The sequence below is a fragment of the Podarcis muralis genome, chromosome 1 (genome assembly GCF_964188315.1).
Source record: "Podarcis muralis chromosome 1, rPodMur119.hap1.1, whole genome shotgun sequence".
In the NCBI taxonomy this organism is placed as follows: Eukaryota; Metazoa; Chordata; class Lepidosauria; order Squamata; family Lacertidae; genus Podarcis; species Podarcis muralis.
The window spans coordinates 46,960,319-46,983,498 of NC_135655.1; the positions used below are offsets into that span (position 1 = coordinate 46,960,319).

The window sequence follows — 23,180 nt, forward strand, 5'->3', positions numbered from 1 at the left end:
TAAGGGGTAATACTAAACAATCATTTATTCAAAAATGGGATATGTCCAAGAGATATTTACAAAAATGTAACAGTGACTTAACATCTACGGCAACAACCCTTGTGTAAAGTAAATATTAAGAAATAAGGAAAAATGGTACATGTTGTAAGAAAGTATTAGAAAATATATTAAGAGGAAGGTAATACCGGTAATTATAAGTGCATTCATTATTACAAACGTTAATTACATTGGGAAATGACGGGAAGTCTACTTTATTTTATTTTACTTTATCTTAGTTTAGTTTGAAAATATGTAGAAAGAGTTATCACTGTATGATATCTATGAATTTCAATAAAGGATTTAAAAAGAAAGAAAGAAAATAAATCTCCCTAACTTAAAGCAAAAATATAAAACATATGATGCCCCAATCCGGAGCTTCGTATGTTGTGCAGATGGAATGAACGGCCTACACTTAAGGATGCATGACTCTGTCAATGTCTGTTTCTCATTTTCCCAGTCTTCGGCTCTCACCCTTCCTGATGTTTCAGCACATCGTAATGGCTAGCTGATGTCCCCCTTCCATTTAGTGACTAGGAAAGTCACTGCAAGGTGGAGGAGAGCCACATGCATGCTGAGGTGAAGGACTGTAATTCAGCTCACAGCTAGATGCACTTAAGACCCATTTATTTTATTAGAAATGAGCAGCGTGCGTCTCTGAATGAAACGGCAGGCACAACTGCGGCACTCCGTAGACATCCTCTGAAGGTCTCCAGCTCCCTTTCTCATCTCTGCTGTTCCTCCCATGGCGCCCTCCCTTTATGCTTAGAACTGCCTTCCAGGAAACCTGCACATCTCTCTTGCTCCAAATCCACCTTTTCCATAACACCTTTGGCATAACCTTCTAGATTCTGCTCTGCGGGTCTTGGGTAACCTGCGGTCCTCCAAATACTGTTAAACTACAAAACCCATCATCCCTGGCCACTGGCCACACGAATCCAGCAACATTTGGGGTGGCCACTGGTTCCCCAACACTGCTGTACTGTAACTAAGCATGACTGAAATGTGGCTGAAATAATGCACACTTCCCTTTGTCTTGCCTACCTCCACACATATGCCTTCTATGCTACACCACCAGTGTGGTATAGTGGTTAAGAACGGTGGACTCGTAATCTGGTGAACCGGGTTCGATTCCCCGCTCCTCCACATGCAGCTCCTGGGTGACCTTGGGCTAGTCACACTTCTCTGAAGTCTCTCAGCCTCACTCACCTCACAGAGTGTTTGTTGTGGGGGAGGAAGGGAAAGGAGAATGTTAGCTGCTTTGAGACTCCTTAGGGTATTGATAAAGCAGGATATCAAATCCAAACTCCTCTTCTTCTTCCTGCTTCCACTATTGTCCCCTTCTCTCTTTTCTTGTTCTGCATCCAAATATAGATGGTGAACCAGGACCCACTCTCTTTTCCTTGGAAACTGGACCACAGCTCAGTTTCCAAGTTGGCCTTCAAGATGGTTTGAGATCCCGGAGAGTGTTGCTCATCAGGGTAAAGCAGGCAGGCCTGAACTAGCTGGCCCATGAGGAGCTTCATGTTATGCAGCTGCCTAAGGCCTACGCACATTGAAGACACGCCACCCAACTAAAACCATCTCCATTGAAATGATTTTCAAGAGGCTGGCCTTTCACTGGTTTTCAGGGGAAGAGGTTTTGGGATGCCACCAGTGCTTTTTTCCCCTGGGGGTACTCAAGGGTACACAGTACGTGCACCTACCCCCCCCCCCCCCAATGTTAAAAGTGTGGCACTTACTGCAACAACTTCATGGTGAATATCGGCACCTTTTTCTTTCTTTCTAAAAAAAGCACTGGATGCTGCAATGATACATATTAGCTCCTGAATCTCACGCAAGGACAATGTTGCTGTTGAAGTCATTTAGGCTTGGCCAGAATAGCCTGCAATGGCTGTCAAACAGGGGAAGACCCTGCAATGGGCTTGAGGCTCTGCAAGAGTTTCCCCTTAAGGAAAAGCCCTTGCAAAGCCTTGCTGCCTGGCAGTGGGAGGCAAACTCTGCAAGGGCATCCAGCAGGCCCCCCTCTTGCTGAAACTCGGTGAGAGGGGATGTTCCGGAGAGCTTTGCCATTGGACCCCCTCCATCCCTAAAGGTGGTGGGAGACCAGTAGCAAAGCAGAGCTTCTCCAGTGACAGTGGTTGGGCAGGCAGGATGCCGCCTCTTGCTTTTCCGCCACCTGAGGCGGCTTCACCCTGCCCCATCTGTGGCCTGGCTCTGCTGTCAAAAATAACCAGTTTGGATGTGACCCAACTTTGCAGGGCATTTCTTTTCATTAATGCTTCCATTTGGGTAGTAGAAGCTCAGGTTTCTGCACACACAAGAGGTCAGAGTTGGGAAACCATGAACACAAAGCCCAAGGGAATATAGTTAAGTTTCAAAGCAAGTTCTACAGCCACATGTGAGATGGGAGGAGAGGGAGGAAAGAGAAATCCTTGTAACTATTTGACACGCATTGATGTGCTTGGTTGCGGAGATGAGTTGAAATGAAACATCTGCGCACCTCAAATCACTGTCTGTCTTAGCATACTGCTGCAGCTGCAAAACACATCTGGAGTCCTGCTTCCGCCGACAAGAATTATGTATCTTTGTGCCTCAACCTACTTTCTGCTCCTGCTTGGAATTATTAAAGACACCTAACACTGTTTACAAAGCACTAAAAATAAGAGGCTGAAACCACAGAGCATCTTCATTTCAAAACTAAGAACTGATAAACTAATGCAAGCGAAGATGGCGGTGCTTTTGCACAGCTCCCATTCATTTCTAGAGGGCCTGGGCAGGAGAACTTCCCCGTGGATCTCTATAATGTAGCATTTAAAGCAGGGATCACCCCATGCCAAGCGGCAGGCCTCTTGGAACGGACTGACACCATGCTTGCTCATGGCAAATTTAGAGGCAATTACAGGCAGCGGGGTGGAGATCTGCTCATGGTCTCCAGTTGCAAAACTCAAAAGCTATCATTCTCCTCCAGGCGGATGGAACCCACAGTTTGAAGCCTGGTCATTTGTCACTGAAGCCAAACAGCAATTTGTGAGGCAGTGGGTCATATTTTTAGCTTCCAAATGGTTGCTGCTGCCTCCCAAGTAGTTATTTGACTTCGGTTAAGAAAGATGACTGGGCACATTCCCACCAACTCCACCACGGCCACATGAACAGGCTGCATCCAACCGATTCCCAAAAGCCAACACGGATTCTGCCTAAGCAGTTTTCAGCAGCTATATTTATTCTCTCTCAGATGTCCTTGGCAGATACTTCCAACCGAATGAAAGATTTGGGTTAGTTTGGGGTTTTGTTTTTCTACTTCTGAAAAAATAATAATATTCCAAGGGTCAGATTTTGTTCTCCCTCCTCCTTTTGCTACCCCCAATATAGAAGGTGCAAAGTCAAAGCCACATAACTAAAAGGGGAGGGGGGAGAATCTCTGCCCTCCCCCCGGGGGTCTCCAGTCATCTGTCCGTCCGTCCATTCGTCCGTCGGAGAGAGGCAGCCCATTCATGTATTTATTTTGCGCGGGGCTTGCCTGTGGTTCCCTGCGCTTCAAAGTACACAATCCGAAAAGCCCCCCCCCCCCCTCCCCGGCAGCGTTGCGAAGGATAAATATGCATGGCTTGTAATTCGGTTGCAGTTCTTGCTCCCAGCTGATAGGGTGACGTGGAGTTTGGAGAGGCTCGCAGATTGGCTTTTTGATTTGGCTTCTCTGCTGCAGTTGTGCACAAGGCTGGCTGGGTCTGCCTCTCATCCAGAAAGCAAGCAGGCGCCGAGGTTGGCCCGCTTGCTGTCTTGCCAGGCTGCGAAGTCTCCCTCTCTCTCTTCTGAAGCACCAGGGATGGTGTGAGAAGCCCACCCTGCTGTCTATTTTCTTTTGGAAGAGGCGGGGTGTGCCGCCACCACCACCACCTCCCTCCCGCCCAACCACCCCCGCCCTCCTCGCTCGCCCACCTTATCTTCATCTCCACTGTGCCTCCCTCCCTCCCCTCTCCAAATTACTCTGCACACACCACCGAGCATAAGCGAGGCCGGGCGGTGGGGAGGGGGAATCGCCCGTGTTTTTTAAACCCACGCACTTCCCCCTTTTTCAAATGCACTTCCCCACGCGCAGCGGTGGAAGAGGAGCTCGGTCCACCGGCGAGCCAGGCAAGTTGGATTGACATGCCAAGGAGGCCCCCCCCTCCCGCTCCACACCTCACCATCCTCCCGCCTGTCCGGGCAACGATCGGGCACGAGATGCAATGAGATCGCTTTAGAGAACCGGAAGGATCTGTAAACTGGGGAGCAAGGAGGACCCCCGCCCCCCCCGCAAAGAATCAGAAAGGTAAGTGGCAGAGGTCCATTCCCATTTCAATGTAAACAAAATATGCAGGTTTGTGGCTGGGAAGTCCTAGTTTCGCTACTGCATGCGAATTCCTATATAGTTGCGTGTGTGTGTGTATGTGTGCGTTTAGGGAGAGGAGAGGGAAGGGTCTCCTTGCAAAAAGCAAGCCCCCCCCATCAGGAAACTGCTGGATCAGATGTTGCAAATGCAAACAGGAGGGCCGTTTCCCTGCTTGGAGGATGGAGCTGTCGCTTGCCTGCGTGTGAGGCTGTGCATTTATGAGTGCGTGTGTGTGTGTGTGTTGCACATGCATATGGAGATAAGCCGGGTGCTGCAGCCTCGCATCCTAGTTTTGCACGCAGACCGTTTGAAGGAGCCGGAGGAAATTGCAGGGAAGGAGGGGATCTGTTCGGGGTTTGTGCTCCGTCAGAAGGTGCATGGAAGCAGGCTGCCCCTGCTCGCTTTTGCCTGCCGCTCTCCAAACTCTCCTGCCACCCCACCCCCTCGCCGTAGCGGCTTTTGCGCGGGGATCAGGAGAGAGGCTGGGGGGGGGGGCGGTGAGATTTTAATATAATAACAAGCCGGCAAGGGCTCCGGCGAGAAGCGTGCAGGGCGCTCCGTTTCACAGCCAAAACCCGGGGATTCCTTGATTCCTTGCTGCCGAACTTGCTGACAGCCTTTTGGAACAGATGCAGGAGGGAAGGGCGAGAGAGGTGGCTCAGTGCAGGAGGTGAGGGGAGACGAGGATTTGGGGTTTTTTCCCGCGGGGGGGGGGGGAGGGAAGGGAAGGGAGGCAGGAGCAATGGGCAGAATAGATGCCTTTAATGCAGTGGCCATAAATTTCTTTTTCTCTCCCCAAACGCCCTATTTGGGTCTTGTTTGGGTCTGGAGCCATAGCTAAGAGCTTTGCACAAAAAGTGGCGCAAACGGAGACCCCATAAACGAATCGACTTGTTCCTTAAAAAAAAACAGCGATCGTGCTGGGATCACTCCACAGAACATCTATATGTCTGTTTTAATGGCCGAGGAGGGGTTGTTCGGGTAGAGAGAAGGGCCGGCTGCAGTTCAAGGAAAAGGGATTTCCAGCCGCTGTTTGGGCTCGGGACCAATTTCAAAATGAAAGCAAAGGAAGCCCTTGCAGGCAAGCCCCCCCCCCCCCCCGCAATCCTCCCATGTGTTTGCGCGGGTCTCCCTTTCCCCCCTCGACTTGCGCGATTAATCTTAGGCAGCTGTCGTGCTCCATCCACTACCGCCGAGATCTTGTTTACCTCGGTTTTCAAATATAGCTCCTGCGCCATCCACTTTCCTAAATAGGGCAAGGAGGGCAGTTCACTTTGTAGGAACGGGAGGCGAGGGGGCGGACGTGGATCGTGGCTGCTTCCCGGAAGGGGCTCACGCCTTGCCCCTTCCTGGCTTGTTGGGCCTACCAAGCTCATTCTCCCCTTTTCTTAAAAAAAAACCACCAAAATATCAGGAGGGAGAACCGGGGCCAAAGAGCCCCCAAGCCTAGGGTGAAAAATCACGTGTATGCCCCCAACCCCTTTTTGAATAAGGGGTTCATCCAGTTAAAAATAAGCGACACTTGTAGATCAAGTGTTTCTCTTTGGAAGTGTAGTGCTGCTGCCTTGTGCAGCAATAAATGAAAATATATACAGGTTAAGTTATTATTATTTTTAAATGCTAAGGGCCAATTTTGAAAACTTAACGCAGGAACAAATATTAGTTATTGTTTATCTCTCCTGAAATGTGATGTTTCCCCCTTCCTCTGCAGATTCTGAAAACACACATTTGTCCTATCCTGACAGGACCATTTCCCTTTAACACGAAGCATGCCAATGTGGTTCTTAGTTTGCCTGGCATAGATCTGTCCTGTAGAACAGTCCTAAATAACACAGCTCTCAATGGAAAATGAAAGAAGAGAGATATTTGAAGAAGGGTTTTCTGGTGGGACCAAGATTGCCTTGCTTGCTACTTCTTAATTCCGATGGTTATTCTACGTCGCCGTTTTTAGAATATAGTGGTTATGTGGTGGAGTCACCACAAACCTGACTTTGGCGTGGCGCCTTGGGGAGTTCTTTGGTAGACGTGTACTGAGATTGTAGATCCACACATCCCAATTCCATCTGCCTTTTGGAAAGCTTTTCAGGTAATGTGTACACTGGCTTTAACTAAACTTGCTGTGGTATTTTCTTTGGAAAGGACAGACTTCCAAAGCAGTGAAAATAAAACCAGCCTTCTCTGTATAGCCTGCACTCTGTTTGCTCGGGTTACCTGAGAACGCTTTCTGATTTCATCCATCTTCATAATTAGCCCGTAATGGAAGGTCACCTGTTATCAGTTGGGAGGTAGACCAAGAAAAATGATCAAGGCTGCCTACTGGCATCCAAACCCACTTCCTTTTAGTTCAACCCTCTAGTGCAGAACAACACTGGGTTTCTCTTCTGTTGTTCTCATTGGTTGCTTGCTAATAATCCATCCCTTGGATGGACTGAGACTGGAGGAACTCAAGTGGCTGAAATTCTGTGCAGTTGGAACAGGATGATTCCCTCCTAGTCAGTAAAAGTTTCATTCATGAGAAGCTGGGCTTTAGATATTTATTTCATTTGTTTTTCTGCATTGACTGATAAAAGTATCCATTTGCTGTAACTCTGTAATTTCAGCGAACCTTTGGTGTAACACTGCAATTTCACATGGTGGCTATAACTAGCCAGTGTCCCACAATTATGGGAGTGGACCTTCTTTTCTGTGGGAAGGCTCTGTTCTTCAATTAGACACTGCTAGATGGTAGAATATGTACTTAGTAGGGATCATGTGTGTGTTGCATGATTAAAGGACAAAATCTGAATTAAAGAGGAAGGCTTTGAGTTGAGCAAGTTAAAAGGAATGATTTGTGGGATTCCACTTATGTACCCACCAATATTTTGTGACGTGACCTTGGACAAGTCACTCAAGCTTCTTCTGCGTTCTTGAGAGTAACCAGCCTGATATTTCTCTACTGCAGAGTGAAAGAGGAGGAACTGAAATCTATTCAGTAGAGGTTACATGTGTGTTTATCACAGCAGCAAAATATAAATGCTAATTTCAGAGTAAGAAAATGCCATATTCAGGTACTCCAAAAGCTGGGAGCCAAGAAAGCTCTGGTAACGGCTGGGTCAGCTCCATGCTTGAGTGGGGTCCTCGACAATGTGGGTTCCCACTTACATTGATGGCTGTGCTCCCTTAGGCATACTTGGAAGAAGTGGCAGCGGTGCTCCAAGACTGGCTCGGAGCTGGCATTTTAATATCTCACAATGTCCCATGGCACCAGACATAGTGTCACGCTTGTGCTTTTATGGGAAATTGAAGTGGGGGGTCCCAGAGCACATGTCCGTTCCAGGAGACCCTGGCAATTGCTGATGTCTAGCCAGGACAACAGTATATTAAAGCTGTTGCTATCCGTGGCGTGTGCTGGATAGGCTTTAGCCAGAGAGACATTGGTCAATTGTTTCTGTTGACAGCTCTTTTATTGGTATTGGGTGAATAATTTCATTTATTTGTAAAGAGTAATGAGCAACCCTCTGCAGCTTCCCTGGATGCTCTAACAGCAAAGACATTAGCAACCATGGAGGCAATGGAATTTTTATGCGTTTGGTAACACCACAAGGCCAGCTGGAGTTCTCTGGTTTTATGGCTGCTGGACAAGTTCCTGATAACATTAGATTGTGGATCACACTATGTGGAGGAATAGGAGACACTACCATTTTTGCATTTTTTTCTGACAGCAGCAGAGTAACACACTCAAAGCCACCCACCCCAGACATATATACCGTGTTTGCATTCTCATGATGTGCATCCTGTTTAGGTCATTTAAATGTACATACCTGTATAATAAACATTTGTATCTTCACTTACCAGTGAGAATGTCCCTCCAATAGACTGAAGATCTGCCTAGTTTCTCTCAGTACATACAAAATGATTTGCTTTGCATTCAAAGAAAAACACAGTGGGAATGCTGGCTTAGTAGCTAAGCCAGTGACATATGAATTAGGAAATCCCTTCGCCCTGAACTCACTAGTGACCTTAGGACAGGGTTAGCAGTTATGGTGCCCTCCACTTGTTTCTGAACTACAACTCCAGTCCCATCACCTCTGATCATTGCCCTGAAGTGCATCACGGTGGCTACCCCTGCCATAGACAGACCTCTACCTCTTAGATTTGCATTTGTAATACAGTCATACCTCATGTTGTGTCCGCTTCAGGTTGCGTGTTTTCGTCTTGCATCCCACGGCAACCCGGAAGTACTGGAATGGGTTACTTCCAGGTTTCACCACTCGCGCATGCGCAGAAGTGCTAAATCGCGCCGTGCGCAGATGCGGCATTTCAGCTTACACCAGTTCCGTGTTATGAATGGGCCTCTGGAATGGATCCCGAGGTTCCACTGTAATGGATTAATGATACTGATCTTACAGGATGTTTTGATATGTGAAGTTCTCTGAACACACCAAAGTGCTATGCAAATATAAATATTATACCATATGCACCCTATGTTTATTTGGAAGAAGCAGCTGGCCTATAATCTTCGTGAATTATGCTACTATGAAACCAGCTTCCTGTTAAAAAGTTTTTTTTGTATGGATTTCTCATCGTTGGTTTTAAGGGAGCTGTGCATCTAAGATGTTACGTTATTTTTACATCTACCAAAGCATGAAAAAAGTCATTTTAAGTGGGCCTGTTCTGAGATGTCTGACATAGTGCTTGTAGGCAGCAGGACTGCTTAAAACTCGATGTTGTTCATTTATGAATTCTGCTTGATAACTAGCCCTAGAGTGTGCCTAGAAATTGCCAGTGGCCCTCTGCGTCCAGGCAGAAAAATGCATCAAGAGCTTCTGGTGAAAATGCAAGCTGGAGTTGAAGCCTTTCTAATATATATTCTGAAGTTTATGAATCACAGTAACCATTACAGATAATCTGCCCGGAGACTGCAGTTCTCAGTGCTGCTTCACCAGAAATGTACTCTTAACTAGGCATTCTACAAAAGTTGGGATACACTAAGAGCTAGAAGTCCAGGTTTGAGTGTATTAGTTTCTTTCAGAAACAACCATGAATGCTGCTACAATCTAGCATGACTATCCTTCTAGAATTTCTTACACAGATTGTAGAGAAGTGATATAAAATAAAATAATAAAATAAAATAAAATAAAATATTGTTTCAGCCACTTTGGAGAATTTCCTGAGTTTGAAAATGAGGCCTGCTAAATTTCCTCATTCACTAAACGTGACACTTTTGCCCCATGGGTACTTGTTTAGAGCTGATTACTCTGTTCTAGGGGGATGCGGGTGGCGCTGTAGGTTAAACCACAGAGCCTAGGACTTGCCGATCAGAAGGTTGGTGGTTTGAATCCCCACAACGGGGTGAGCTCCCATTGCTCGGTCCCTGCTCCTGCCAACCTAGCAGTTCGAAACCACACAGTGCAAGCAGATAAATACGTACTGCTCCAGCGGGAAGGTAAACGCCGTTTCCATGCGCTGCTCTGGTTCGCCAGAAGTGGCTTAGTCATGCTGGCCACATGACCCGGAAGCTGTACGCCGGCTCCCTCGGCCAGTAAAGCGAGATGAGCACCGCAACCCCAGAGTCGGCCACGACTGGACCTAATGGTCAGGGGTCCCTTTACCTTTACCTTTACTCTGTTCTAATGCTGGACTAGATGAAGATGGTGATGGTGATGATTTGTTTGTTTGTTTACCCACCCTTCACCCTAAGGCTCCAGGGCAGGTTACAATATTAAAACACAATATTTAAAAACCGTTATAAAATGGGAACTAAAAATATACACCTCAAGTGTCAAAAGACAGGGTAAAGAGGTGCGTCATTAGCATTTGCCTGAAACTGTATAAGGAAGATACCAGACGCACCTCTGTTTGCAGCCACTTTGCTCCTCCATGGTCCCTTTGGGTGACGCAACATGCTAAGCCAAGATCTGCCATAGTGTGTCATAGTTAAGCTGCCTCCAGACTAACCATGAGCTAGAACTTGGTTACAGCCAAGGTTCAGATAACATACTAAACCTTTGCTTAGCTCATTGAGCGGTAGCAGCAAAAAGGAGCAGAGAGGCTTCAAAATGTTCTCTGGGAGCTCATGATTTCTGTCTAAGCCATTGTTTGGCTTAGTGTGATGTGCAAAATAATGCCATGTTCGTTTCTTTCTTTCCTGCCCCCACACACTACAGATCCCAGAGCAGGCCTTAAACCCCCCCCCTAACTACAGTGGTGCCCCGCAAGACGAATGCCTCGCAAGACGAAAAACCCGCTAGACGAAAGGGTTTTCCATTTTTGAGTTGCTTCGCAAGACGATTTTCCCTATGGGCTTGCTTTGCATGACGAAAGCGTCTTGCGAGTCTTGCGATTTTTTTCTGCTCCCCCCCTTTTTCTAAGCCGCTAATAGCCTTTTAGCAGCTAAGCCGCTAAGCCTTTAATAGCCGCTAAACCAAGGTGGGTTTATTGGAAGAATGGCAGATGAAGGTGATTGACTACATGGGTCTGGCAGAGATGACGAGCAGAATCCGAGACCAGGGAAGAGAAACAGCGGAGGAAGATTGGAAAAAATTTAAGGACTATCTAAAGAAATATTGTAAAATTAATGAATGTTAAAATGATGTTGGATTAGAAAATAAGTGGTTACCAGCGGTAATGGATAAGTTAAAGAGAATAAGTAAGATCAAATTCAAGTTAAAATAAGGGAAGGATTTGCTGAATAATTGATTAGAAATTGGAATACAGAAAGGGGAGGTACGAGGAAGTCGGGGAAGTAAATTATAAGAAAATAAGATTTCGAAATTGTACTTGGTTTTTATTTGTTGTGTCTATTGTATTGTATTGTTTTGTTTTTGTTGTTATAAAATTATGGAAACTTTAATAAAAATATTATATATATATAAAAAAAGCCGCTAAACCGCTAATAGCGCTAATCCGCTAAGCCGCTAATAGGGTTGCTTCGCAAGATGAAAAAACCGCTAGACGAAGAGATTCGCGGAACGGATTATTTTCGTCTTGTGAGGCACCACTGTACATCCCTTTAGGATGTTTGAGTTTTCATGGCATACTGGCAGTGACTTAAATAGACAATTTTATCTCTCTTTTTAAAAAGAAATGTTTAGATTAATACAAGCCCTCCTAAACACCTTTTCTGGAAGTAAGGTTTTGTTGCAGCTTTCTCGTAGTTAATTGGTGCTAAGGCCGGCAGCCTGATCCATCATTAGCAACCAAAAGAGCAGACGTAGCAAGGAATAATTTTGTTTCAAAAGCTGTCATTGACCTGTTACGATAAACTTATTTTAGACTGCAGCAGAATATCCCCATTTTGAGGATGTTGCTGTGGAGTGTATCCTCAGTTTGCATTGCCCTAGAACATCCTCTGGTAGTTTGTCCAAAGAGGGCACCCATTTGGATGAGCATGGCAGGTTTGTAGAATACTCTAGGCCAGTCTTCCTTAACCTGGCATCCTCCTGATGTGGTTGGATTGCAACTCCCCTCGTAGCTGACATTGTTATGCTAGTGTCTGGAGTGATGGGAGATGTAGTCAAAAACATCTGTAGCTCATCAGGTAGAGGAAGATGGCTATAAGCCAAGCCTACATAACATGTGGCCTACCCAGCCAAATGCAGACCACCAGCCATGGGCATATTATATTATTTCCCAGGGTGGGCAAGCTTGGAATTCAAGCAACGGCAGACAAGGAGATTAGCAGGTTGGGTTAAACTTGATGTGTTTATGCTGGGCAGGTCTGTTCAAGACCACAGATTTAAAATACCCCCCCCCCCCGGCAATCATCACAGTGGGTGTGAACATTTTAAATGTTTTATAGATCTCCAAACATAACTCAGTGGAATGGATTTAGGCCCACTAAAAGGCAAAATAAGTACTTAGTCATTTTAGATTAACAAAAAAACCACACCATTATTACCCCTTATTACTGTTTGTAATACTATAATACATAACTCTGTAATACTCAATACCATGAAACTGAAAGGGAGAAGGAGCTTAGGTAGTACTTGAAATCCCAAGTGCAATATTTGTTAGGAGAACTGTTTAAAATAAGTAGCACTTATTTCCAGAGTAAGATGTTTTAGATGCAATTGTTAGGAAATCAGCAGTTGTGGGTATTGGCCCCAATCCACTCAGTGTTAACATTTTCAAAGTTCTATTGATTTTTTTAGAACAAGCAGTCACGTGTCCCAGGGAAATCTGGAATGTTAGGAAGTGCTTAAGTCTGGCTGAATTCTGGTTTTTTGTTGCATGTAACAGATTCAGCAACCTTTTGAACAACAAGTGAGAGATCCTCAGCTAAACTGGTAATCCAGTGTGTTATTGAAGGCAATATGTGATTATACAAATATAAAAATGTGCTTGTTCTCTCTGCCCCCCCATCAGACTCTGTTTTAAAAAAACATCTCACGTAAAAGCCAAATGAGTATTTTCTTTAGGTGGCCTTCTTCAGTGTGTTTTAACATGCTCTAGCTTGGGCTGCCTGCCAAATTTCATTTGTTTCTCAATCAAGCAATAATATGATCTAATTCAATATTTAAAGAAATTAAATAAACACAGAGACCGTTTTTATGTTGTGGCAGAAGCTGTAAAGTCAGGGAAATCGTCCACGGATCTCCCAATTGAGAGACTCCATACTTTTGCTTCTGGCACATATTACTTATTTTGCAGAGTATTCCAATTGATTTAGCTAAGAAGAACCCTAACGTTTTGATGCAATTTGCTAACATATGGTAAATGGTTCAGAGTACCTGATGGGGATATCTAGGATCAGATGCTGTTCCTGGGCTTTTTTAAAGTGGCAAAGCAAGCAAGCAAGCAAGCAAGCAAGCAAGCAAGCAAGCAAGCAAGCAAACAAACAGGAAAACATTCTTTTAAAGTTACTGGCTCAGAAAATCAGTCTGTCTGCCCAAACATGCATACATTAGACTGCAGTTCTCTGCATACTTACTTGTGAACAAGCTCCGTTGAACCCAATGGGACTTACTTCTGAATAAATATGCATAGGATTTCTCTGTTAGTCATTTGCCTGATAAAAGGAGCAGATGTAGCTCTTCCAGGTTATAGCAGTTTACTTTCATGGTCATCTGGAACAAATTCTCTCACCACAGGTGACCAGGCAAGAGGACGTTTTCACTGCTACTTTTTGGCAGAATCTGTACTGTCACTGAAGCAAACATTTGTTCGTTCACTTCAGTGAAGCAAGAGCATGCATTACGTAAGGGCGCTGTGGCCATTTTGCTTATTAGAAAAGTCTCTTCCTCTTTTTACGCTGGAGGCGATGACTTGCGGCCTGTAGTCTTAAGACAATGCTGTAGTTGTCGAACCGCACCATTTCTCCAGTGGATCCACTAACTTGACTGTAATTAATGCTGGATAAAGAAAAGTTGTGGGTTCCAGCATAGCTGTCTTTAGAATAGTCTGTTGCTGGCCGAGTCTGTGCCACAGTGGTCTGCGGCAACAGCAGGTGTGAAAATGGAACAGGTATTCCCTGCCACATTGTCTTCTCAGCTGAAGTTTAGAAGGGGGAAAAATGGTGGCAGTGAGAGATTTTACTTTTTTGGACTCCATGATCACCGCAGATGGTGACAGCAGTCACGAAATTAAAAGACGCCTGCTTCTTGGGAGAAAGGCGATGAAAAACCTAGACAGCATCTTAAAAAGCAGAGACATCACCTTGCCAAGAAAGGTCCGTATAGTTAAAGCCATGGTTTCCCCAGTAGTGGTGTATGGAAGTGAGAGCTGGACCATAAAGAAGGCTGATTGCCGAAGAATAGATGCTCTTGAATTATGGTGCTGGAGGAGACTCTTGAGAGTCCCGTGGACTGGCAAGAAGATCAAACCTCTCCATTCTTAAGGAAATCAGCCCTGAGTGCTCACTGGAAGGACAGATCGTGAAGCTGAGGCTCCAGTACTTCGGCCACTTCATGAGAAGAGAAGACTCCCTAGAAAAGACCCTTATGTTGGGAAAGATTGAGAGCACAAGGAGAAAGGGACGACAGAGGATGAGATGGTTGGACAGTGTTCTCGAAGATGCAAACATGAGTTTGACCAAACTGCAGGAGGCAGTGAAAGACAGGAGTGCCTGGTGTGCTCTGGTCCATGGGGTCACGAAGAGTCGGACACGACTAAATGACTAAACAACAACAACAAAACTGCATTGTGTCAGGTGTGTGGGTGTCAGACCCAGCCGATGGCAAGGCAAGAAGGGATATGGCACGGGTCATCTTCAGACACTACCACTCTGACATGTGCACTGCTAACACCTGTGCTGAGGTCCACTTTTATCTTCTTTCAATGAGTATCAGGCAGCTGGGATCTTTGAGATACCATTATAATATTTCATGGTGCCCCCGCAACACTCTCCAGAACACTGTGGCACACTTGGGATCTAGGAGCTGCCATTTTACTTTCCCACAGAAAGTTGGTATCTGACACAGCTCCCATTACAACTCTAGCCCTCTTTACATGTTACGATAAAGAACGATGGCACAACTGTATGAAATGGGATGCTGGAGACAAGCATGTCAGTCACATGGCTCTCCGACCCGTGGAAGGCAACCTTTGGGCGTCTTTCCTTTTCAAAATTAATTTACAAAATGCACAATGTGAAAAATAATAGGAAGCATTCTTATCATATTAAAGAATATAAATAGAATGTTATGTTTATGAGGGCTGAAACCCATTAAGAGCACTTCCAAGAACAGGTCTGTCGTTAGAAAAGATGCTTATCTCTGTGTTAATCTACTTAGCTAAAACTTAGAAAGCAGGGCAAGGGTTACCAATGCAGGCCAGCTCCCTTGCTTCTTTTATACTTTTTAAAAAGAAGCCTATTCTTGTTCAAACCCACTAAATCCATTCAAATCCCTGCTACCCCACAATTGCTTTACCCATAGGGTATAGTGAAATTCCACATTTTGATGTACCATTCTTGCAGCTGAGGAGATTGATTATTTTTCCAATATCTTAAAGTGTCCTCACCACCACAATCATAAATAACAATAATTTCTCTTTCACCTGTGAGACAACATCTTTAAAAGAATTCAATAAAAGTAGTTTAGAGTCGAACTATAGTCTATATTTCAAAATCAGTTGAACATTCTGTAAAATCTCCTGCCTATAATTCTTTGCCACGGGGCAGGTCCACCACCAGTGGGAAAAGTCAGTCTGCCCATTCCACATTTCCAATTATTAGAACGCTTGGTTTTATAAATCCTAAATAAACCTGATAAAGATTAGGTACCAATTTATCCACATTTTATTGCATTATCAAGGTTATTGACGCTGTGTATCTGTTGATATTTAGCCAAATATATTTCCATATGCCATCAAAAACTATTCTCTAAATATTATTTCCCTTTTCATGTGTGGTATAACTGATTTGGCTCTCTTATTTGGATAATATAATTAAGCAAATTCTAGATGGCACATATCTATAGATATATATCCCAAATTTGTTTTTCTGAATCGCTTTAACTGCTTCAGTTCACTGACATTCAATCTTAACCAATAGTTTAGAAAGTCTCATATTTGAAAATACTCAAATAATATTAAATTTGAATTTTTCAATCTATCCTCCATCTGTGTTAAAGCTACAACCAGAAATTTATTAAGACTGCCTTTTTGGCCATTAGTGAACATACCAATAGCCCAATTTTTATAAAATTTCAGAGGCCAGTGGGGAAAATTGGGGTTTATCCCACATGTTCCATAACCTCAGGAAGATGCTTAACTTTGTCTTAACTTTGTTGTCGTCATTCATCCACAAAAGAGCATTTGGCAGAATTCCTACAAAATGTACTTCAATATCATTTATGTAGTCTTGCCCTGCTTCTTGATACCATTCTGATATCTGCACTAAATGGATAGCCATATGCCTTCTATATGCTCCCCACACATTTCAGAACCGCAGGGTAAAGTATGCATGAGTATAGAAATCTCCCCACTTCAGAAGAAGATTGTTCCCCCAGAAGTTGGGAGGTGTTGGAATGGGGGGGGGGCAGAGCTAACAGTCTCATCTCTGCTGCTCCCCCTCTTTATTGCAGTGCTTGAAGAAGGTTTCTGTCACACCTATAATCCCTTATTAGTTCCCATATTTCAGCTACAGGGGCCATGCTGAATATCTAAATCTAAAGAGAAAGCTTTCTGCAAGTATTTTTTTTTTTAATGACACATAAAGGCTAGTTGCCTCAGAACTGTATCTCTTCATAACTGAACTCCAAGCAAAGTGAGATCGTGATTAATTAAAATAATAATAATAATCCCAAATTAGCCTTGTGGGTGGGTTGCTAGGCTGCGAGCAATGGGGGCAATAAACGTAGATTCTTTGTGAAATTGCTTACTTCAGGGGCTTTTGATCCTGATTTGCTGACATTTAAGAGCCATCACCATGGAACAAGATGGAGGCTTGGTAGATACAGGTGGTTACATTCACACCAGTTTTTGAGTGAAATGGTTGCTTTATTATCATCATCACCCCAATCCGCTTTATGGCAGCCTAGATCGCTTCATGAGGTGTAAGAATACCTCAGGTCTGTGGGCCAGACAGGAAATCTGTTGGTGTGTTGACCCTGGGGCTTCACACAGGAGCATAAATTATTTGACTGTTTTAAATAGCTCCTAATGTGAATGAAATCTCTGTGTAGATGAAAACCTTGACTTCAGTTTATGTTCAGTTTTTTTGAATGAGTTCTTTCCTGAGGTAATGTTATTCATATGTGAACTAATGAATTAAAATGTGCAGGTGATCCTTTTTGGTGCCATATGTGACCTGAGTGGAATGCATCTGTGCTTATGACTTCCTTGATACTGTCAGAGGTCCCTCTGCAATGGCAATAGCATCACTCGCATCTCTAGGATCACGTCCACCTGGAATGGATGGAGATGTAGCATTAGGAAGCGGAGATAGCTGTGATGCAGGAAATAGCTGTATTGTCGCCTGTACAGTGGTACCTCGGGTTACATACGCTTCAGATTACAGACGCTTCAGGTTACAGACTCCGCTAACCTAGAAATAGTACCTCGGGTAAAGAACTTTGCTTCAGGATGAGAACAGAAATTGTGCTCTGGCGGCGCGGCGGCAGCTGGAGGCCCTATTAGCTAAAGTGGTGCTTCAGGTTAAGAACAGTTTCAGGTTAAGAACGGACCTCCAGAACGAATTAAGTACTTAACCCAAGGTACCACTGTGTTGTTGTTTAGTCGTTTAGTCGTGTCCGACTCTTCGTGACCCCATGGACCAGAGCACGCCAGGCACTCCTGTCTTCCACTGCCTCCCGCAGTTTGGTCAAATTCATGCTGGTAGCTTCGAGAACACTGTCCAACCATCCCGTCCTCTGTCGTCCCCTTCTCCTTGTGCCTTCCATCTTTCCCAACATCAGGGTTCTTTTCCAGGGAGTCTTCTCTTCTCATGAGGTGGCCAAAGTATTGGAGCCTCAGCTTCACAATCTGTCCTTCCAGTGAGTACTCAGGGCTGATTTCCTTAAGAATGGATAGGTTTGATCTGCTTGCAGTCCATGGGACTCTCAAGAGTCTCCTCCAGCACCATAATTCAAAAGCATCAATTCTTCGGCGATCAGCCTTGATGGTCCAGCTCTCACTTCCATACATCACTACTGGGAAAACCATGGCTTTAACTATACGTACCTTTGTTGGCAAGGTGATGTCTCTGCTTTTTAAGATGCTGTCTAGGTTTGTCATCGCCTTTCTCCCAAGGAGCAGGCGTCTTTTAATTTCGTGACTGCTTTCACCATCTGCAGTGATCATGGAGCCCAAAAAAGTAAAATCTCTCACTGCCTCCATTTCTTCCCCTTCTATTTGCCAGGAGGTGATGGGACCAGTGGCCATGATCCTCGTTTTTTTGATGTTGAGCTTCAGACCATATTTTGTGCTCTCCTCTTTCACCCTCATTAAAAGGTTCTTTAATTCCTCCTCACTTTCTGCCATCAAGGTTGTGTCATCTGCATATCTGAGGTTGTTGATATTTCTTCCGGCAATCTTAATTCCGGCTTGGGATTCATCCAGCCCAGCCTTTGTACCACTGTACCTCTTAACAAAAAATCTACCTAGATCTGCTTCATAGGGTGTGAGATGGGATATTATGCATTTGCACCAAAGGACTGGGGAGGGGGTGGAGAATTAAAAATGAAGGAAAACCCAAGACAAGTTTACAAAATGGCAGGGCATCACTTTGAGACAGGGAGCCAATATGGTGCCTTATGGATGCTTCAGACTACAACAGGCTTCCTCAACCTTGGCTCTTCAGATGTTTTCCCATCATCCCTGACCACTGGTCCTGCTAGCAAGGGATCATGGGAGTTGTAGGCCTAAAACATCTGGAGGGCCAAGGTTGAGGAAGCCTGGACTACAATTTCCATCTTCTCTGGCTATTATCCATGGGGCTTATGGGAGTTATAGTCCAAAACATCTGGAGGTCTCCACACCCTGCTTTAGCGATAGGACGGGAGGTGTCTGCTGGGGCTTAATGATCATGTGTTGGAATTGCATCCTAGGGGAAAATATATCCTTCCGGTATTTTTTTTTTTTTTTTAGGGGCAGAGCATGGGGGGGGAAAGGAAGAAGGGACAGTTGTGTCACATATCATTAATTATGCGATAAGAAAATTCTGCTTCACATTCCTGACCCTTGTACAGCCACCTTCCACACAGCAGTAAAAATTGCAATGAATGGGCTACTTGGGAGAAATAGTCCACTTTTTCAGCTGCAAATACTGCGAATTTAAGTGCTCCAAAATGTAATCCTGCTGCATCAGAGGTACGACTTGAGGGAAGGCACGCCAAATGAGAATCAAATGCACATTTATTGTAAAATAAACTGATTGTGCAGAAAGGCTCTGAGATACGGCTGCCAAACAAATGAGACCTATCTGAGAAGAGAAATCATCCTCCCTTAACTTTCACTCCATCCCTTTGAGATACCTTGTCTCATCTGATTCTCCCCAGATTTAGTTCAGCACAAATTCAGTTTATGCTGTCCTTCAGCTTGTCATGGTCCAAATATTATTTGTCACTCTTGACATTCCTGTTGATCTCAGAATTTTCCGTGAAGTTACTGTTCAATACTTATAAGCAAAACGAGGACAACCAGATTCTACCTTGGGACCTGCATCCAATTGCTGTTGTCAGCCTATGACCCAGGCAAATAGGGGACTCTGGGTATCCAAACAGCAGTCTGTGCATACTTTTCTAGCTATTTAGTTCAACCCATCACCTGTTCTCCCTTGCATTGGCACCAGTGGGATGTCCCCCCAACCCCAATGCTAATTCCTAATTGCTACACAGGAGGAGATGTGATTTTTCTGAAATTTCCACTAGCGAAGGAATGCCTGAATCTTTCCTCTATACACTGCAGTGATGATGACTATTTTTCTCCCACCAGGTATCTAACTAAGAATGACCAACATCAGGATTGCTAAGCATGCTGTTAAGTGTCACATGTAGCTAGACCCTCACTGTTTCAGGCGTCTAGGCAAGGCAAGACTTTCAAATATGGCTTAAACTCATTATAATTCAGGCACACACAAAAATAAAATAGTATTTCTATTATTTGTTTAATTCTGAATCTTTAACCTACCATTGGTACTAAATGGGCGCTTTTACAGGACAACAACAACGACAACAACAACAACAATAATAAATTTTATTTATAGCCCGCCCTCCCCAGCCAAGACCGGGCTCAGGGCAGCTAACACCAAGTATAAAAACAAAATACAACTTTAAAACAAGATTAAAATACAACTTATTTTAATGCAGCCTCATATCAGTAGAAACTCAAATCAAAAACTTTTTGGGGATGAAAACGTCAAATCTTTACCAAGGCCAAATAGTCTAAAATCTGGAAAATAACCACTTTGAGACGAAAAAGTTTAAATAATGGGAAACTCTCCCTATATTTTTTACAGAACTAAATACTTAGTACTACATCAATTGTGTCCAAACTGTATTACTGGAATCCTTGGAATCACCGGGACTTCCTTGATGGGAAGAATGAAAATGGCAGACCAGCTACCCATCATTATTGATCTTATAGGATGTATTATTTCAGTTGTACACTTCCGTTTCAGTTGTACACTCCCATTAGCATTTTCTGCCATTGTTTATATGCACATTTGCCTAATATACATATTTTTTGCAGATAGTTTTCCCCTAAAATAACAATTTTTTTGGTGTTACTTTCACTAATGCGCATTTTTACAGGCGCTCAAACCTAGCATATCCATTTTTGTGCATGGTACTTGGCTTGATAACTGCATTGTAAAATTTGGAGAATTGTAAAATTTGAAGGATGGCTTTGTTTCAGCTCCTGTTTTGTTTTAGAAAATACAAAGGAGGGGGCTCTGTGTGATATGACAAATGGGTGAGACCCCTCCCTCAACTCAGAGATAGAAGGACAAAGCCTGAATTTAGAGTTTGCAGTGATATGACCTAGAAGTAAAGCAGCTAGCTGGAGAAAGAATTGGAGGGCAATGTTTGATGTCTATTTGAACCCATGGCTGTGGCTATCCAAGACCCTTTTGGGGTGCTAATGCTACGAACTCCTCCATCGTAGGCTCAGGTTGCATATATGTGTAAATAAGCCATAAATCATGAAGATACCACTGTCTCTGCTGTGCCTCATTTCCAAAAGGAAACATGAACCCTGGGTAAGCGTCTGGAGCTCCTGGAATCTTGCAGAGCTCAGAGACTGGGGTGACGTGCAGCAATATTAAGACTGCATCCTAAAATGGCCTGATAGGGAGAAAGAAACACATTTTGCAAGCTAGATCTCTCATCCCCTATGGACAAGATAGTCCCTAGGTCGCCCTGTTGTAGCAGTTTGGGGAAAGAGAAGCCACCTCAGCTGGAATGTGAGGGGTTAGATAGATGGGCAGCTTGATAGGCTGTTCTGTCTTCTCCTTCCTCCCCTCTGAGAAAGGTGGTCCTTTGGTAGCCTTGTGGTAGCAGTAGTTCATTTTTAGAGAAGAAGAAACAGTTACCTGTGCATAGCCTGGCAGGAGATGCCTTTACGAACAGCTTGTGTCCATCAATTGATCTGTGAGTGATCACAAAAACGACTGAATCAGTCAAGACACACACCCCTTCTTTGTGGGCAGAACTGTCTCCAGCAAACAGGCCCATTTACATAGCCTAACACATGCAGGTGTCCTCCCAAGCTGAGGAAATTACATATTGGGATCTTGTTAAAAGATTCAAGCAGTTTGCTGTGATTACTGTGTGTCAGAAGCATTTGGGTAGAGAGATTTGAGTGACAGCGAAGAGAAGGCACAGAAGAAGAGGAGAGAGACACGCTCAGGAACAATAGATAATATAGTCAGGAAAGCACAACGTTTTCATTCTGTGTAGGTTTCACAGTTGAAAGATAATTAATAATAAAAATAACAGCATGTAGCCTTGTGATGTACTTTGTTCCATCAACCGTTTCTGAAGGGTACCATCCATCTTGTGGTCTTGATCATCGTTAGCACATGCATTCCTCTTTGCACGACTCCAGTAGATCTGTTCCCCAAAAGCAGAATCGAGCCATTTCCAGAGTTGTATGAATAAAGAATAGGTTGCATCACTATGCTGCATCTTTCCCTTCCAATTCTGCCTGCCAGGGATCAGGTCACCAGGTCAGGCTCGAAACCTTGTCAGAGCCAAAGTGCTGGAGGCCGCAGATCCGCTAAGGGCAAGCCAATGTTCTGGTCAGAAAGCAGCTCTTGGTCAGAAGCCAGAGGACAAAGCTAAATGATGAACAAGGAGCTCGGAATGAGGGAAGCAGAATCTGTGCCAGGGGTTACGTGAGTGGGCAGACTGGATCAGAAGGTGAGGGGTTGGGTTTCAGGGGTGGAGCTGGATTAAGGAATGCCGGAGTGAGAATTGTGCTGAGCTAGATTCTGGGACCCCGTACCTCTGCCTGAACCCACTCAGAGGCCTGCAGGGTTGGTGCACGTGTTGATCACTTGATTGCCTCAGTATGCCTCATCATCCCTCAGTATGCAAAGCTGAGTGTTTGAAATTCCACTGAAAAGCATCTTGCTTGAGATGAAGCTGATTGGTGATACGTAATTTCTCTCTGTAAGGTTGGATACATGATGGCACATTCATGCAAGCAGGTTATTCTTATTTTATCTGTAAGTCGCCTTGAGTCCCTGTTAGGGAAAAGGGTCAGAAAATAAATAAATAAATGAATAGATGAATAGATAATAAATAAATAGATGAATGGATAAATAATACAGTCATCATGTGATGAGCATGCATATGTAAACTAATATTATTAGCCTGCCCAGATGGCATATGTGCACAGAGGCCTACATGAATCTATTCTCAAGGAACTAAAGCATGGGTAGGCAAACTAAGGCCCGGGGGCCGGATCTGGCCCAATCGCCTTCTAAATTCGGCCCGCGGACGGTCAGGGAATCGGCGTGTTTTTACATGAGTAGAATGTGTGCTTTTATTTAAAATGCATCTTTGGGTTATTTGTGGGGCATAAGAATTCGTTCATATCCCCCCCCAAAAAAAATATAGTCCACCCCCCACAAAGGTCTGAGGGACAGTGGACCGGCCCCCTGCTGAAAAAGTTTGCTGACTCCTGAAAGCCAAGGTGCAGTATCTCCATCCTGATAGGGTTGCATCTGGGCCACCAGCTGAAGCTGATGGAAGGCACTCTGCACTACGAGGCAACTTGTGACAGCAGTAGACCCAGAGGTATTCCCAAGCTATGTACCTACTCCTTCAGGGAGAGTGCAGTCCCATCCAGAACAAGTTGCACCCCCCATACAGTTTGAGGGACCACTAAGTGCATTAGTCTATCTGGA

The 23,180-nt window shown here is 44.4% G+C and overlaps 1 protein-coding gene across 4 annotated transcripts in view; it reads left to right on the top strand.

Annotated features, from left to right (window-relative positions):
* The first annotated feature begins 3,714 nt into the window (after window positions 1-3,714).
* Window positions 3,715-23,180, top strand: part of SLC8A3 (solute carrier family 8 member A3) — a 164,909-nt gene continuing 145,443 nt past the window's right edge. The window contains exon 1 of one of the 4 annotated variants that reach the window (XM_028725148.2): window positions 3,715-4,348. The gene's annotated coding sequence lies outside the window, so the exon portion shown is untranslated. Of the gene's footprint in view, window positions 4,349-4,925; window positions 5,079-23,180 lie in introns of those variants that run through there. The other 3 variants (XM_028725121.2, XM_028725137.2, XM_028725127.2) reach the window with 3 other exon arrangements.